The 19,184-nt window shown below is 28.8% G+C and overlaps 1 long non-coding RNA gene and 1 pseudogene across 1 annotated transcript; both read right to left on the bottom strand.

Moving 5' to 3' along the window:
- LOC147906721 (uncharacterized) lies at positions 1-5,053 on the bottom strand (annotated as a pseudogene).
- Positions 5,054-5,624: 571 nt separating this feature from the next.
- LOC105144697 (uncharacterized) lies at positions 5,625-9,872 on the bottom strand. Its single transcript, XR_015548297.1, has 3 exons — positions 9,723-9,872; positions 8,798-9,033; positions 5,625-6,908 (listed from the first exon to the last, which is right to left on the bottom strand). It is a non-coding gene; the product is annotated as an uncharacterized LOC105144697 (long non-coding RNA).
- Between the last annotated feature and the right edge of the window lie 9,312 nt (positions 9,873-19,184).

A 19,184-nucleotide genomic window follows, 5' to 3' on the forward strand; every position in this document is an offset into this window, starting at 1 on the left:
GCGAATACTTTCTTTGGATTTAATTGGATTCAAATGGATTCAATTAGATTCAATTGGATGCAATTGGATTGTAAAACTGCATTTTCTATTCCAAATTATGAATTGAACAATATTCACAATGCACGGAAAAAGGTAATATTATTTTTAGATTGAAAAGCATAGAGATATGCTCCATGCAATTCTTATAAATGAATAAAAATGCATTCAGGATTGAAAAGCATTCATTTTAACATTCGTGAATCAATATTTCTGAAAATCTGAATCCATTTCAATTCACTTCATTCTCGTTTGCTAGGAGATTATACTGTATATATGAGTTCTTTACTTCTCTTGGCGTCTGCGTAGTAACGTCTGATGCCATGTTGCACGATTGAACGTGTTGAGGCCACGCCTTTTCTCTCTCGGTTAGAAGAAGATCAATAGCGAGTGCGGTATAAATATGGCGTGCTTCAAAGTCTACTCTACGTTAAAATATCCAAATGCCAAAGCATGATGCAAGCATTTAACATATTCAGTGTGCATCCCATTAAAAATATAATGGGTTTATTTATAATATGGATTTATCGCTTGAAATTCTCAAAAAAATTTGCATTTAAAACAAGATATATATATATTGTACACACACACACACACACACACACACACACACACGCACGCACGCACGCACGCACGCACGCACGCACGCACGCACGCACGCATATACTTGCTGGAATATACTGCCATCCCTTCGCCTTTCTTAATTGCCAATATCTACTACTATAAAACGATAATTGGCATTTGCAAGTGCCATGAGCACAATACTGTGCATATTTTTGTCATTATAAAATGTTGAACCATTATGTGGCGGAGCCTATAATATAAATAAAACAGTGTAATTTACAAAGGCAAAAAATCGTTTGCTGTAGTACATCAATTATATATACCTGAAATCCAATATGCTTTCCATCAATTGCGCCTATATAAAATCCTATATATCCTGATATTCTTTAGTTTTTTCTATCTATATTTCTTCTGTACTGTTCTTCAGGGGAAATTATTTCTTTTAAGCTATTCCATATAGCTTGACAAGTTTCTGCCACAATTTTAGATACCGTACTTATTCCAATTCGAAACGCAAAAGAAAGGGAAGGCATAATATCACCCGAAGCCAAATAGCGTAAACATATCTCTAATCGAGTAATAGCTGGTATTGGAGTTCTAACAACATTTTTGTTTCGTAATATTTGATTCAATTAACTTTAGTAATTCATTAAATGAATCTTTGTCCATTCGTAAATATTGAATAAATTTCTCAAGATCTATATTTTTCATTTCTTTAATTAGATTGTTGCTTACCCCTTATTTACGTCTTCTTTCTTCTATATATTGGTGGTAACCATACTTTTCATAAATTTGCCTCCTTTTTTTCTCTCTTTTTTAAAATTTTATATAAGAAAGGTTTTAATTAATTTTTCTCTTTTCATTTCTTTCAGCAATCGTAATTGTGGAATTCTTTTCCATATATAATCCGTATATATTTTGTGTAACAACAATTTCCTCGTTCTTTCTTGTAATTAATTTTTCCTATTAACAAACATATGTATGCATTAATTGTTAAAATATCTCCAATATTTTGCATATATACTACAATAAATACTTTACCATACTGACGGATCGATGTAATATGCTATCCACTTTTGTCATTGAGGTTATTCCGGTCCGTTCAGTTCCGTTCAGTAAATATATTGTATTTCTCATTATGTGAAACCCAGCTATGAAAAAATGTAACGAAATTCGTTCTGATTGGTTAATCCCCACCATTTGTCTTTTTCATTGTTGTTTCGTTCCGCTATTTCTGATTCCTTGTGATTGCATCCTTTAAAGATCATCTAATGAGTTTTGCGACGAATTTTGACAAAGTGAAAAAAGGATGAAAAGAGAAAGAAGTTTAGATGCGCTAGATAACTTACTTACTCCATGAACGCACATTCCATTTTGGCCAACACTAACAAAGGTGCCGACAGAAAGTAGCGGTATTGTATATACTGTGTTTCTAAATTTTTTTTTATTGCCGTATAACAAATCAAACTAATCAAACTCTTTATAAATTAAATAACTGGAAAGGATACAGTAGGAATCAAGCGCAGAAGACGTCGCGCAAATAATATAAAGTGTGAAACTTCTTTATTTAAACGCGCTTACATGTTTCGGTTCACTTTTGAACACTTCTTCAGAGACAACATAAACTAACATATAAAAACTGTGAATAAAAGTTACCGTCTTGGTGAGGTTCCCTTACATCGAGAATTTAAATGTCGGAATTAAAACCAAAAAGAGAGAAAAAGGAAAAAGAAAAAAAGAAAGTAGGAAATATCGTAAAATAGAATATGAAAAACTAATTTATCGAACAACTTTAAAATTATAATTAATTATGCAACAAATATAAGGAGTCAGTGTCGTTCGTATACACAAAAAATATCATTTTAGTGCTAAGAAAAATAATTACTCAATTTATTTTTCTTTTTTCAAGTAACGGTTAGAAATAAAAATATTTTCTTATTAGTAATTTTAAAATATACTCGTCACAAGTTTTAGGAAAACTCATTACTATATATTTAAAATAAGAATTTTTTTTTTTGAAATATATTATAAATTTTATCCAAGAAAAGTCATATTTGATTAATTTGAATATTTAATAATATATTGATTTAAGAAAATTTATTAAATCAGAAAAATTCGATATATTTCATTTTTAAGAAGCATCCCATATAAGAATTTGCACAATATGCAGTATAAATCTTTTATATCGAAAGAACAATAACATATAGTATTTCTGGCACAATTTCGTCCAAATAGTAGTTCTGAAATGAGAATTTAAAATCTACAAGAAGAGAATTTATATTCTACAAATATACATCAAGACTTTAAATTACGCATAATTCAAGAGAGAGAGAATTATGTGTATTATTTCTATTTCTATAACATATATGTTATTTTATTATTTCTGTATAAAGATTTCATGATGGTGAAAGGTTTCAAATGCGTGATATTTACTTTAATAAACTTTATGTAAATGTGTATATTTGAGATATAAGTAAATTTTTTACTTAACTTTTTTTACTGAAAACGTGAAAAATAAAGCGAAAACGGTTTGAATAAAATTGACAGAGATTTTTTAATTAGATATATTACGTATTATAAATAATATAATTAACATTTCTTATTTCTTTTTCTACACTTTAAGAAAAATATACTTCCTCAAATCTTTAAAATGAAATCTAATTCTAAAGAGTGCGAAATAACACGTTTAAAAATTGACAATTGAGCTACACTTTTTTAACAATAGCTTAGTTATCACTCTGTAGAATTAAATTTTACTCTAAAGATTTTAGGAATACTAATTAAGAATTAGGAGGTTTTCTATATACATTCTCTCTGTTAAATCAATCATGATTTCTTTTCTATCGGAAATTTGTCTTGCTAAAGAAAGTTATCATACTCAAGAAGAATCTTTTACAATTAGCCGTAATATGAATAAATACGTTTATAGAAATAGAAGATCTCTGCGCGTTGAGTACATCATTTTAAAAATTTAATTGGCTCTTTCAAAAATTATATGTGTTTAGAATAGTGGATAAAATTTTTTCTTGTTGAATAAATTGTATTTAAAACTGACATTTAAACAATTGTGCGTAATATATTCAGCGTACGTGTATCATTAATTCATGCGTAATTTATAAAATTATTATTTAGTAATTTTTAATTGCTCTCCACTAATTACTATTTGGATTCACAATCCTCAATCTTTCATGCACAGTGTAACACGGATTGAAAGCTCGTGACAGCGGTATGTCTGTATGATTGCGAAATTTCGATCAGCGTAGGCTTTCGTACAACAAATTAATAGTACATCAGTAGTATTCTATTAAATCGTGGAATCTTTCTAAGAAATTTTCTCATCAAAGAGAATAATACGTCGCGATCTTCTTAATCAAGATCGTTAATTAAGATATATCAACAATTAAATCGCAAATATATCAAATCATGCATGTACGGGTCATATGTCCTAGTTATGCAAATTGTTAAAATCGACAGTTCGTATTCAAAGCGCATCGTCCGTTATTAGCAACAGTGCACGATTCCCTATTGTAGTTGTCTTCGAGTGGAGTTTGGAGCACAATGGGATGTTGAAATAAGAGATTCAGGTAATAAATCATTGTCAAATGTCAATTGGATCTTAAGTCTTTATAATCATACAATCCAAATTCAGATCATGTAGAGAGCAATAACGAGAGCAATTCAGACAATGACATGATAGCAAATGAGGATATAACTAAAAAGACAGATTTTATTCCAGCTCGTCTTTACATACGTAAACATTACACAAAATTACCAAAGAATAATGCTGCAAGATGCAACTATTGTAATACAAAATTCACTACGCAAAGTAAGTTTTTAAAGTAAGTTAATTTACATGAACACTTGGTGAAGAGACATCCCGACATATTATCAGAAGAAGAGAAGAGAGAAGATAAATTCGATTGGTGTTGGGATTATTTTATCGCAAAAAGCGATAGAGACGCAACATGCGAAATATGTAACTCAACAATTAAGTACCATACAGTAAATGAACTCAAGAGTCATTTAAAACATATTCACAAGTAGGTGTACTCGAAGTATTATAAATTAAAAAATTTATTTACGTACTGGAGAACGTAAAATTAATAATAGTAAAATGATCAACGTCAACCAAAGAAAATGTAACGCAAACAAATATACTCAAATAAAGCTAGAAAAATTTATTAAACAGATTTTTGATACATGTCAAATATGATTTTTAATCAAATATTCAATATATGTGTAGTGATACTGCGCGCAATCTAAGTAATAGGGAACGGGGAATAAGAATTTTAATCTATCAGACACTATGTAATCCAACAAGACATGATTTCCGAAAGGTTAAAATTTCTATTTTCTGTTTCTTAGTTCCTATTTCTTTGATTGAGCAATTCCTTATAAAACCTTAATATAACTCTAATCGGTATTCATTTATGTTACACGACTTCATTGAATGCAAACTGAATTCCATGTTTGAAATTTATGCATATATATATTATCTCTGTTTAGTATAAAAAAAAAGTAATATTATATAAAATAATCTTATTATTATCAGACAATTATCAAATTTACAAAATAATTGAATCTGCTTTATCGCTAAATTTTTGGTCGCTCCTAAATGTTCAAATAATATGTTCTAAAAAATTTATAATTCATTCCGTACAGCGAAAAATATACATAATTGAATATAATATATCTATTGTACATTTAATTGCTTTTTTAATAATATGTTATGTAAATGTAGGATATTATGTCCAAATTCAAATCGTGTAGATAACGAGAGTAATCCAGATAATGATATAAGTGCAAATGAGGATATATAACTCCAAAGACAGACAATTTTATCCCTGATCTCGTTTTTGAATACGTAGACGTTACACAAAATTGACAAGTAGAAATGAGACAAAATGCAAGATTATTGTAATGCAAGATTTAATATACGTATTAGATCCTTAGCTATTTTACATAAGCACTTCGTGAAGGCACATCCAGACATATTATCAGAAGAAAAGAAAAAAGAAGATAAATTTTATTGGACTTGGGATTATTTTATTGCAAAAAGCGATACAGAGACAACATGTATACTATGTAATGCAACAATTGGGTCTAAACTTACAAGTCGTTTAATACTACACTAAAAACAATGTCTTATGTAAGTATATTCCAAGTAAATTAAAGACATTAATTAACGTTCTGCAAGAATGATAATAGTTAAATAATCAGTATCAGATAAAAAATGTGTTACGCAAATACCCATATATACTCAACAAAAAAATTGTTAGATAAATTAGTGTAATACGTGTCGATAAATATGATTTATAAATGCATCTATTCATATACATATGTATATGCACATATTTATATTATATACAAGGTTTAACTGAAATAACGCTCACTAAGCGTACAGTACTATTCCTTTTATTTATATAAAAATCTGAATCAAAGTGTCCTCTAATATTTTGCAATTTTCGCAATAGTTGACGAGATATTAATTTCTAAAGATTACTAAATCCGATAAAATCGATGAATAAAACAATTTTAAGATATCTTTTAGTATTCTTTGTAAAATATTTTGGAGATGTTTCTTGAAGAATTCTTCAAAAAATATTTTTAAGTTGTCTCGTATACGTTAATTTTAAACATTTTGCTCATTAGATAACTAAAAAAAGTTTTACAAAAATTGTAAAATGGTAAAAGACTTTTCCATTCAGTTTTAAATTAGTAATAATACCATATGAATAATGGGCGTTTTTATTTTCAAAAACACTCTGTATGTATATCTTTATTAAAATTTTAGTTTTATTATATTATGCACATATTTGTGTATTCTTGAATGTGTGCCTACATGGGCGTTCGTGCGTACGTGCGTGCGTGCATGCGCATGTACATATGTAGGCATAAATTATACAATTACATGCATAATTTATACAACTTCCTCTATAAATATCATTTTCCTTTCAACGTTACAACGTTTTTAACATCAATATTTTTCTATAGACAATTACTAAAAGAAATATAATTGAATAGCATATAAATAGAAGGGTTTAAATTTGTTTTCTCATTTAAAAGTCATAAATAATATTTTCATGTGCCGTCGTATAATATTGTCGAGTATTTAATATATAATTATAATAATAAATGCCAAATATTTTATCACTTTATCAAATTTTTGTCACATTTTATCTCAACACAGATTCGCACAGAGCTTCAAATTCTATGGATTATGAAGAGTTTCCGATGCAGACTTGGCAGAATGTGTAAAATTATCTAATTTGGATGACGATTTATTATTTGATGAAATCTTCGATCTCCTGGAATAAGAATAATTTATTATTATGTATATAATAATTAGCGATTATATTTAAAACATATACATTTATTGACAACTGAATTGATGGTTTCGAAACTAAATTAACCTTACGCAAATGTAAACTTTTAGATAATAGTAGGTTAGTAGTTTTGCAAATTTAGTATGACACATATAACATAATATAAGGTATAATTTTAAGCGTTTTCCTAATATTGTAACGGTTAATATTAGGCGATTTTTTAATAAAAATTTTGTTAAAGTCACACGAGTGCACCAATTGTAATTTTTTAAATTTGTCTTTTGTTTTAGTATGATTTTGTATTTCTGAGATATAATACTTTAAATATAGATCTTTTCCCATGTAATACATGAAGAAGGTATTTTATTCCATCATTCTGTATTATATGGAAGTAAATTCATTTGTACTTGCATTCATTGATTTATTGTACTGTACCGATTATATATATATATATATATATATATATACATATAATCAGATCAAAATAAATCAAAATGAAATATGAAATAGACAACATATAATATAGCTATTTTTAAATTAAACGCATTTCGAAAAAGCAAAATTTTACTGAATAAAAACAAAATGCAATTTAAAGCTAAAAATAGCCGTTTGATTCTTTAACATAAATGTAAGTATACTATAAAAAAAGATGGAAATTACAAAAAGGAATAAATACATTAAATAACTACGTTTATATTGATTAGTATAAAACACTATATGAAGAACTTATTAACTTAGTTATTACAAATAAATGTAACTTAAGTAAGTTACAGAGATATAAATGGAAGAAAAGGAGTTAGATACGCTTATTGAAAATTGACTCTAACTGTATTTCATTACAGATAATGAATTACCTCTCAACCTTGATAGAAATATAATTTGTGTTTCTTAGGCCCAGTTGCATCAATGTTACTTTAACTTTAAACAAGGCTTAAAATTCTCTGTGTCTCTGTCTCTCTTTTGCTTTAAAGCGAGACAGGAAGCGTATTAAGCCTCGCTAAAAGTTAAAGGAACATTGATGCAATCGGGCCTTATACAAACTTCTATAATTAAACTGTTGACTCAGTGTAATAGAGAGAAATGAACCTGATTCTGAGCTGTCCTCGTCATAGTTCACATATGCGTATGTATGCGTCCTGTCTGTGAGTATCGTATAAATTTATATGTGAAAACACTATGTTAATCATAATAGAAATTATCACAAATGCGAAATTTCATTTCAAACTTATCATTCATCAGCTTTTTAATGTAATTATATTATAGAAAATAATATAAATAAGAATAATTTGCAGTATAATAGATATCTTTTTAAAAAAAAGATAAAAAAAAGGCGCCAAATTTACGTGTATCTCCTGTAAACCCAAACCAAAAAAGTGTTATATAAACTAAAAAAAAAACGTTACATAAATCATAAAATTCAAGTAATAATATTGTTAATATTTTATTATAAATTATCCCTCAGTAACTTAAAAAAAAATGCAATTTGCAATGAAATACGACATTTAATCTATTGAAAAAAAATTAAAGATATTAAGCATCACAAAATGAGAAAATTTTATTGAAATAACATAATTTTTTATGTAAAAAAATTTGCCGCGCGCGCTGTTTGACCTCGAAATATAATAAGTAAATGTTACATAAAAGAATTGAACAATGTTTATTACTTAATTGACATTAATCAACATTAAAATTATTAGGTGTTGGAATTAATTCGTAGCGTTTTTTAATGAAAGAATGTTATTTATTTCACATGAGCATTAAAAAATACATTAATGAAAGTACTTCCCATCACTTGTAAAACGCTACGAATTAATTCCAACACCTAATACTATCACAATTACATTTAAGATTATAATTAATTTTAAATCTACTTTTAAATCTAATTTAAATCGCATGTCTTATCGGCATCGCTCGGCGTCGTCGTCGTCAGTTGCCGTCGTCCAGTACCATCGTCGTCGTTGCCATCATTGACGTCTAACGACAACGACGAAGTTGAATCGTCATCCTTATTTATCGTCTTTCTCACTCTCTCTCTCTCTCTCTCTCTCTCTCTCTCTCTATCTTTCTCTCTCTCTCGCTCGTTCCCTGTCGTCATCTCCCTGTTTGCCTAGTATACATAAATTACACCCGTTTTCGCATTAAGAATCACTTTCATTGCTAATTTTACTTTAATTTTATATTAAAATCAAAATTCTATGAAAGCATTATAAACAGCAGTTTAATAGACAAAACACTTTATAGTGTATATGCACTCGTGTCACACGTATGTCTAAAAAATTTGAAAAGCTGTATGGTCCTTTTTGGGGAACGATCTCTAGATCTCGGTATCGGCTTCACTAATCTTATTATTTGGAGTGGTCGCAATCGAAAGATACCGATATATAACATTATATTATAAAAGTGTTTTCAGATTTTTGATTGCGAATTCAGTTTCTGAGTAATTTTAATTTAAAGTTGTTGATATCAAAACTATATCAGATAAAGCTAGTGATAGCCTTGCGAATTTGATAACGATATGAATATCTACGCAACAACGTTTACATATCAAACCGTCAAGCGATCCGTTTTATATTTTAATTTAAAAATAACTTATTAAAGTAACTATACAGGGAAATTTCGATATATTGTATTAAAAATATATTATTATTATTATCCATAAATAAAGTTAAAAAATAATTAATAATTGCTATTTTTTGTTTTTCTAATTTCTACTAAATAAAATATCTTCTTGCAAAAAGCAATCGTTATCTTAATTCGTTTATGGAACTTTAATTACGCGAGTTAGCAATCACTTACTCTAATAAGCGTGAAGTATTATTACGATGTATATCTTCTAGCACTTGTCGAGACCACGTTTCAAGAGGTAATGCACGACGATACACGGAACAGTTTGCGCTACGCCTGTCAACTCGAATTTCATTGAACGAATGAAAGCAGTAGTAGCACGAACTTGCTTATGCACAGCGCTAAGCACAACGAAGACATCGTAATAATAAATGCTAAAGCGTCTATAAAATGTCGGTAAATTATTTCAAAATAAGTATTCAATATTTAATAAAAATTAAATTGCTAAATATACTGTTTAAATTTTTTGGAGTTAAATTTTACAAGAAGATTAAAAAGTGAGCCAATCTTGAAAAAAAATGAGAACATTTTCATTCTTTAAGAGAAGTGAGAATTCATTCTCTTTAAGTAAGATTTTATTCTTTTGAAATTCAAATTAAAGAATAAAGTCTCCAATTCCAAAAAAAAGAAGTAAGAATTTGTTCCTTTGGAATAAATCTCGCTCCAAAAGAAATATTACTTCAAAAGAATGAAAATCTGCTACTTTTTGTTTAATCAAGAATAAAAAGTTTTAATTCATATTTTTTCAAGATTGAGTTTCCACCTCAAAAGATGTAGAGAGTATATTATGCTTTTTGTGCATCAATAAATGAATTGCTAAGTTATATTTTACATTTCGTTGTGTTTTGTGGATTAATTAGCGTTGTCTAGAATAAGGAAATATAAAAATTCGATTGATAAAGCATTTCAGAATTAAAATGTTGTTACTTAATATAATATTTATAATATAATATAAGATCTAGATACTGTAATATATAATATAAGAGCTATATAAATAGATCTATTAAATCTCGTTATCAAACAAATTCAAAAATACAAACATCAATATTTATATGTATTCCATCAAAGAATCATATCTCTGTCTGTAAACAGTTTAGCGACAGTTTCTGCAAACGATTCTTTACATCGTTGCTGTACCTTTCGTGATTAGTTATCAATAATCCTTACAAAACGTTATAATGGCAGAACAAGAAGTAGACGATATTCTAATCCCAGTCGTTGGATACGTGGCCATTATACAAAATTAACAAGTAGTAATGAGGCAAAATGTAATCATTGTAATGTAAAAGTGATTATATATAAGACTAGATTAGTTAATTTACATGAACATGTGGTGAAGAGACATCTAGACATATTATCAGAAGAAGAGAAGAAAGAAGATAAATTTCATTGGACTTGGGACTATTTTATCGCATAAAGCGATAGAGAGGCAACATGCAAAATATGTGACTCATCAATTAAGTACTACAAAATAAATGAACTCAAGAGTCATTTAAAACGTATTCACAAGTAGGTGTACTCGAAGTATTATAAATTAAAAAATTTATTTACGTACTGGAGAACGTAAAATTAATAATAGTAAAATGATCAATGTCAACCAAAGAAAATGTAACGCAAACAAATATACTCAAATAAAGCTAGAAAAATTTATTAAACAGATTTTTGATACATGTCGTCAAATATTATTTGCGCTTTTAAGCATTATAAACGTACAATAAAAAAAAATTCAAAATTTATTGAAATCACATACACAAATTAGAAATTTTAATCAAATATTTAATATATGTGTAGTAATACTGCGCGCAATCAAAAGAATATGGAACACAGAACAAGAATTTTAATCTATTAGGAACTGTGTATTTCACAACACATGATTTCTGAAGGTTGAAATTTCTATTTTTTTAATACCTATTTCTTTGATTGCGCAATTCTTTATAAAACTAATCAGTATTCATTTCTGTTACACAGCCTTATTAAACACAAACTGAATTCCATGTTTCAAATTTACTATTACTGTGTTTAGTATAAAAAATTAGTAATAATGTGAAAAATTCCAATTTTTACCCGATAATTATCAAATTTACAGAATATTTCAATCTGCTTGATCGCTACATTTTTGATCACTATTAAATGTTCAAATAATAGATTTTTTAAAAATTATAATTTAGTTCGCATAACAGAGGATGAGCATAATTGAAAATAATAGCTTTAACGTACTTTTTATTGCTTCTTTAATAATTTCTTATGTAAATGTAGGATATTCAATCCAAATTCAGATCGTGTAGAGAGCAATAGCGAGAGCAATTCAGACAATGAAATGATTGCAGACAATGAAATGAGGATATAACTAAAAAGACAGACAATTTTATCCCTGTTCATCTTTGGATACGTAAACATTACACAAAATTACCAAGGAATAATTTGACAAGATGCAACTATTGTAATGCAATATTCACTATGCAAAATAAGTCTTTAGCTAATTTACATGAACACTTGATGAAGACACATCTAGACAAATTATCAGAGGAAGAGAAGAAAGAAGACAAATTTCATTGGACTTGGAATTATTTTATCGCAGAAAGTGATACAAAGGCAACATGTACAAAATGTGACATAACAATTACGTACTATTCAGTAACTGATCTCAAGATGCATTTGAAACATATTCACAAGTAGGTATATTCCAAATGAATTAAAAATTAATTACCGTAATAAAGAATATAAAATTAATACAAGTAAAATGATCAAAATCAGCTTAAGAAAATGTAACGCAAATAAATATATCCAAATAAAGCTAGAAAAATTAATTAAACATATTTTTGATGCATGTCGTCAAATATTAGGTGTTGGAATTAATTCGTAGCGTTTTTAATGAAAGAATGTTATTTATTTCACATGAGCATTAAAAAATACATTAATGAAAGTACTTCCCATCACTTGTAAAACGCTACGAATTAATTCCAACACCTAATATGATTTGCACTTTTAATCATTATAAACGTACAATAAAAAAAAATTCAAAATTTATTGATATAACATACACACAAATTAAAAATTTTAATCAAATATTTAATATACGAGATATTTCCCAAAAGTATCCGACCTACCTCCATTTTTCGGCGCTTGGCTTATTCTTCGTCATCCGGTTGGTGGCATCCTTCGAAGTAGTCCCCATTTGATTGAATAACACGCTCATATCGATGCTTCCACTTCCCAAAGCAGTCTTGAAAGTCAGTTATTGGAATCGCCTTTAGTGCATTCTTCGAATTGGTTTCAACAGTCTTCTTGTCGTCGAATCGGTGTCCTTTAAGCGGCATTTTCAATCGAGAAAATAGTCAAAAGTCGCAGGGAGCTACGTCGGGACTGTACGGAGGCTGGAGAAGCTGTACAACACTGTGTTTTGATAAATACTGCTGCACAAGATTTGATGCATTGTAAAGGACACCGATTCGACGACAAGAAGACTGTTGAAACCAATGTGACGAATGCACTAAAGGCGATTCCAATAACTGACTTTCAAGACTGCTTTGGGAAGTGGAAGCATCGATATGAGCGTGTTGTTCAATTAAATGGGGACTACTTCGAAGGATGCCACCAACCGGATGACGAAGAATAAGCCAAGTGCCGAAAAATGGAGGTAGATCGGATACTTTTGGGACATACCTCGTATGTGTATTGATACTGAGCGCAATCTAAGGAATAAGGAACGGGGAATAAGAATTTTAATCAGACATTATCTAATCCAACAAGCCATGATTTTCGAAAGGTTAAAATTTCTATTTTCTGTTTCTTAGTTCCTATTTCTTTGATTACGCAATTCCTTATAAAACCTTGATATAACTCTATAATTCCTAATCGGTATTCATTTATGTTACACGACCTCATTGAATGCAAACTGAATTCCATGTTTGAAATTTATGCATATATATTATTTCTGTTTAGTATAAAAAAAAAGTAATATTATATAAAATATTCTTATTTTTATCAGACAATTATCAAATTTACAATATATTTGAATCTGCTTCGTCGCTAAATTTTTGATCCCTCCTAAATGTTCAAATAATATGTTCTAAAAAATTTATAATTCATTTCGTACAGAGAAAAATTTACATAATTGAATATAATATATCTATTGTACTTTTAATTGCTTTTTTAATAACTTGTTATGCAAATGTAGGATATTTGGTCCAAATTCAAATCGTGTAGATAATTAGAGCAATCCAGATAATGATATGAGTGCAAATGAGGATACATAACTCCAAAGACAGACAATTTTATCTTAGATCTCGTCTTTGAATACGTAGACGTTACACAAAATTGACAAGTAGAAATGAGGCAAGATGCAAGATTATTGTAATGCAAGATTTAATATACGTATTAGATCCTTAGCTATTTTACATAAGCACTTCGTGAAGGCACATCCAGACATATTATCAGAAGAAGAGAAAAAAGAAGATAAATTTTATTGGACTTGGGATTATTTTATTGCAAAAAGCGATACAGAGACAACATGTATACTATGTAATGCAACAATTGGGTCTAAACTTACAAGTCGTTTAATACTACACTAAAAACAATGTCTTATGTAAGTATATTCCAAGTAAATTAAAGACATTAATTAACGTTCTGCAAGAATGATAATAGTTAAATAATCAGTATCAGATAAAAAATGTATTACGCAAATACCCATATATACTCAACAAAAAAATTGTTAGATAAATTAGTGTAATATGTGTCGATAAATATGATTTATAAATGCATCTATTCATATACATATGTATATGCACATATTTATATTATATACAAGGTTTAACTGAAATAACGCTCACTAAGCGTACAGTACTATTCCTTTTATTTATATAAAAATCTGAATCAAAGTGTCCTCTAATATTTTGCAATTTTCGTAATAGTTGACGAGATATTAGTTTCTAAAGATTACTAAAACAGATAAAATCGATGAATAAAACATTTTAAGATATCTTTTAGTATTCTTTGTGAAATATTTTGGAGATGTTTCTTGAAAAACTCTTCAAAAAATATTTTAAAGTTGTCTTGTATACGTTAATTTTAAACATTTTGCTCATTAGATAACTAAAAAAAGTATTACAAAAATTGTAAAATGGTAGAAGGCTTTTCCATTCTGTTTTGTATTAGTAATAATACTATATGATTAATGGGCGTTTTTTTTTCAAAAACACTCTGTATGTATATCTTTATTAAAATTTTAGTTTTATTATATTATGCACATATTTGTGAATTCTTGAATGTGTGCGTATGGGCGTTCGTTCGTACGTGCGTAGGTGCGTGCGTGCATTCGCATGTACACATGTAGGCATAAATTATACAATTACATACATAATTTATACAACTTCCTCTATAAACATCATTTTCCTTTCAACGTTACAACATTTTTAACATCAATATTTTTCTATAGACAATTACTAAAAGAAAAATTGAATAGCATATAAATAGAAGGTTTTAAATTTGTTTTCTCATTTAAAAGTCGTAAATTATATTTTCATGTGCCGTCGTATAATATTGTCGAGTATTTAATATATAATTATAATAATAAATGCCAAATATTTTATCATTTTATCAAATTTTTGTCACATTTTATCACATTTTATCTCAACACAGATTCGCATAGAGCTTCAAATTCTATGGATTATGAAGAGTTTCCGATGCAGACTTGGCAGAATGTGTAAAATTATCTAATTTGACGATTTATTATTTGATGAAATCTTCGATCTCCTGGAATAAGGATAATTTATTATTATGTATATAATAATTAGCGATTATATTTAAAACATATACATTTATTGACAACTGAATTGATGGTTTCGAAACTAAATTAACCTTACGCAAATGTAAACTTTTAGGTAACGGTAGATTAGTAGTTTTGCAAATCTCAAATTTTGTATGACGCATACAACATAATATAAGGTATAATTTTAAGCGTTTTCCTAATATTGTAACGGTTAATATTCGGCGATTTTTTAATCAAAATTTTGTTAACGTCACACTAATGCATCAACTGTAATTTTTTAAATTTGTCTTTTGTTTTAGTATGATTTTGTATTTCTGAAATATAATATTTTAAATATAGATCTTTTCCCATATAATACATGAAGAAGTTATTTTATTTCATCTTCATTCTGTATTATATGGAAGTAAATTCATTTGTTCTTGCATTCACTGATTTATTGTACTGTACCGATTATATATATATATATATGTATATAGTATATATATATAATATATATACATATAATTAGATCACAATAAATCAAAATGAAATATGAAATAGACAATATATAATATAGCTATTTTTAAATTAAATGCATTTCGAAAAAGCAAAATTTTACTGAATAAAAACAAAATGCAATTTAAAGCTAAAAATAGCCGTTTGATTCTTTAACATAAATGTAAGTATACTGTAAAAAAAGATGGAAATTACAAAAAGAAATAAATACATTAAATAACTACGTTTATATTGATTATTATAAGACACTATATGAAGTACTTATTAACTTAGTTATTACAAATAAATGTAACTTAAGTAAGTTACAGAGATATAAGTGGAAAAAAAGAAGTTAGATACGCTTACTGAAAAATGACTCTAACTGTATTTCATTACAGATAATGAATTACCTCTCAACCTTGATAGAAATATAATTTGTGTTTCTTAGGCCCAGTTGCATCAATGTTACTTTAACTTTAAACAAGGCTTAAAATTCTCTGTGTCTCTGTCTCTCTTTTGCTTTAAAGCGAGACAGGAAGCGTTTTAAGCCTCGCTTAAAGTTAAAGGAACATTGGTGCAATCTGGCCTTATACAAACTTCTATAATTAAACTGTTGACTCAGTGTAATAGAGAGAAATGAACCTGATTCTGAGCTGTCCTCGTCATAGTTCACATATGCGTATGTATGCGTCCTGTCTGTGAGTATCGTATAAATTTATATGTAAAAACACTATGTTAATCATAGCAGAAATTATCACAAATGCGAAATTTTATTGCAAACTTTTCATTCATCAGCGTTTTAATATAATTATATTCTAGAAAATAATATAAATGACACTAATTTGCAGTGTAATAAAAAAAGATAAAAAAAAAGGCGCCAAATTTACGTGTATCTCCTGTAAACCCATAAAAAAGTGTTATATAAACTACTTTATCCTGTCATATAAGCTGGTGTTGTAATATTGCCGCACGATCATCGTCACACTAATAAGAACACTTTTAATCTATTTTAACATACGACCGATGTACTTATTTCGACTGAATGTGAAAAATTTTTGCGACAAAAAAAAACAATCGTTACATAAATCATATAATTTAAGTGATAATATTGTTAATATTTTATAAATTATTCCTCAGCTAAAGCTGAGGTAGTAACTAAAAGAAAAAAATGCTATTTGCAATGAAATACAACATATAATCTAAACAAATTAAAGACATTAAGCATCACAAAATGGGAAAATTTTATTAAAATAACAAAATTTTTTATGTAAAAAAATTTGCCGCGCGCGCTGCTAAACCTCGAAATATAATAAGTAAATGTTACATAAAAGAATTGAACGATATTTATTGCTTAACTGACATTAATCGACATTAAAATTACAATCACTATTACAATTAAGATTATTATAAATTTAAATCTAATTTAAATCGCATGTCTTACCGGCATCTCCTGGCGTCGTCGTCGTCGTCCTATACCGTCGTCGTTGTCGCCGTCGTCCAATATCATCATCATTGCCTACGTCTAACGACAACGATGTAGTTGTATCATCATCCTCATTCATCGTCTCTCTCTCTCTCTCTCTCTCTCTCTCTCTCTCTCTCTCTCTCTCTCTCTCTGTCTCTCTCACTTTCTCTCTCGCTCGCTCGCTCTCGTTCTCTCCCTGTTTGCCTAATATACATAAATTATATCCGTATTCGCATTAAGAATCACTTTCATGCTAATTTTACTTTAATTTTATATTAGATGTAGTAAAAAGAAATCCATTATTTTTCTAATAGATGGCTTTAGTAATTTGTATCTCGTCTACGCGTGATACAGATTACTAAAGCCATCTATTGGAAAAATAATGGATTTCTTTTTACTACACCTAATATTAAAATTAAAATTCTATGAAAGCATTGTAAACAACAGTTTAATGGACAAAACGCTTTATAGTGTATATGTACTCGTGTTACACGTACGTCTAAAAAAATTTGAAAAGTTGTATGATCCCTTCTGGGAAACGATCTCTAGATCTCGGTATCGGCTTCACCAATTTTATTATTCGGATTGGTCGCAATCGAAAGATACCGATATATAACATTATATAATAAAAGTGTTTTCAGATTTTTGATTGCGATTTTAGTTTCTGAATAATTTTAATTTAAAATTATTGATATCAAAACTCTATCAGATAAAGCTAGTGATAGCGTTGTGAATTTGATAACGGTATGAATATATACGCAATGACGTTTACACATCAAACCGTCAAGCGATCCGTTTTATATTTTAATTTAAAAATAACTTATTATATAAAGTAACTATACAGTGAAATGTCGATATATAATATAGTGCTAATGAAACTATGGATAAATAAATCGATAAATAAATGAGTAACAAACAAGTGCCATCTATCGTCGGAAATATGAAAAGGAGATTTTTTGAAAAGATGACTTTTTGAGATAATTTCGGATACTCTTAACTCGCTGACTCGCTTAAAAAACATGGGGTGCCTCTTAATAATATTTATAATGACATGAAAATACATTTTTTTTTTATTAAATACTTTCCTTTTATTAAATATGATTAGAATTTGAATGAAATATTTTGCAAGGTATATCAAAATTTTCCTTCGTATATCTTCGTTTCCGCAACCAATCGCGCTTTTCTCCAGAGAAAAGATATCTCTCAGATATCTTTGCTCGAAACATCTCTAGATTCGCCAAAATCGCGGAAGAGGCCCACGTGGATTTGAAAAAGAGGTGACGCGCAATCTAAAAGTTTTCTCAGGATGTCAGCAGCCATGCCAGCTAGTCCAGGCACGTAGAAGTGGTTTTTATGTTGCTTCTTTGAGATTCAAAACCGTTGTTTTCCACGTAGCATAGAATTCACGTTATGTTTGAAAAAGCAGGATACTTTTTCAAAATTGCTCCAACGGCAACAAGTGCAGTGTACGGGGAGACTCAAATTCCTCTCGTATCCTTTTTTGCTCGCGTTTGGCCACTTTCTTCTCGCAAAATTCAATTCTGCAGAACCGTCGAAAGTGGGGTAAATCCTGAGAAGCAAGCGACTGAAAATCCGACTGTGGCGCATTATATTCAATTCGTTCACGGATTCGAGACGAGGATTCGCCGTAATAACTGGCGAAGTGAAAAATTCCAGAATGCTATCTCGTCGTAGAAAATCCGTATGCACGGCACGGAAGAGACAAGTTCCTGGAACTTTTAATTGACTCCTTTTCGAAACTTAACAGACGTGACTTTGATCGTCCTCCTCTCATTTCTGCTGTCCCGCGATCTGTTTGGAAACTTTCAGTTTCGACAGTTACGAAGAATACTTCCTGGCGTGACGTCAGATGATTCTTATTCGAGAGATCGGTAGACAGGAGTAGCCAAGAAAATCGCTGGCAGAT

Source organism: Acromyrmex echinatior, chromosome 19 (assembly GCF_024713525.1).
Source record: "Acromyrmex echinatior isolate Ae372 chromosome 19, ASM2471352v2, whole genome shotgun sequence".
NCBI classification, from domain to species: Eukaryota; Metazoa; Arthropoda; class Insecta; order Hymenoptera; family Formicidae; genus Acromyrmex; species Acromyrmex echinatior.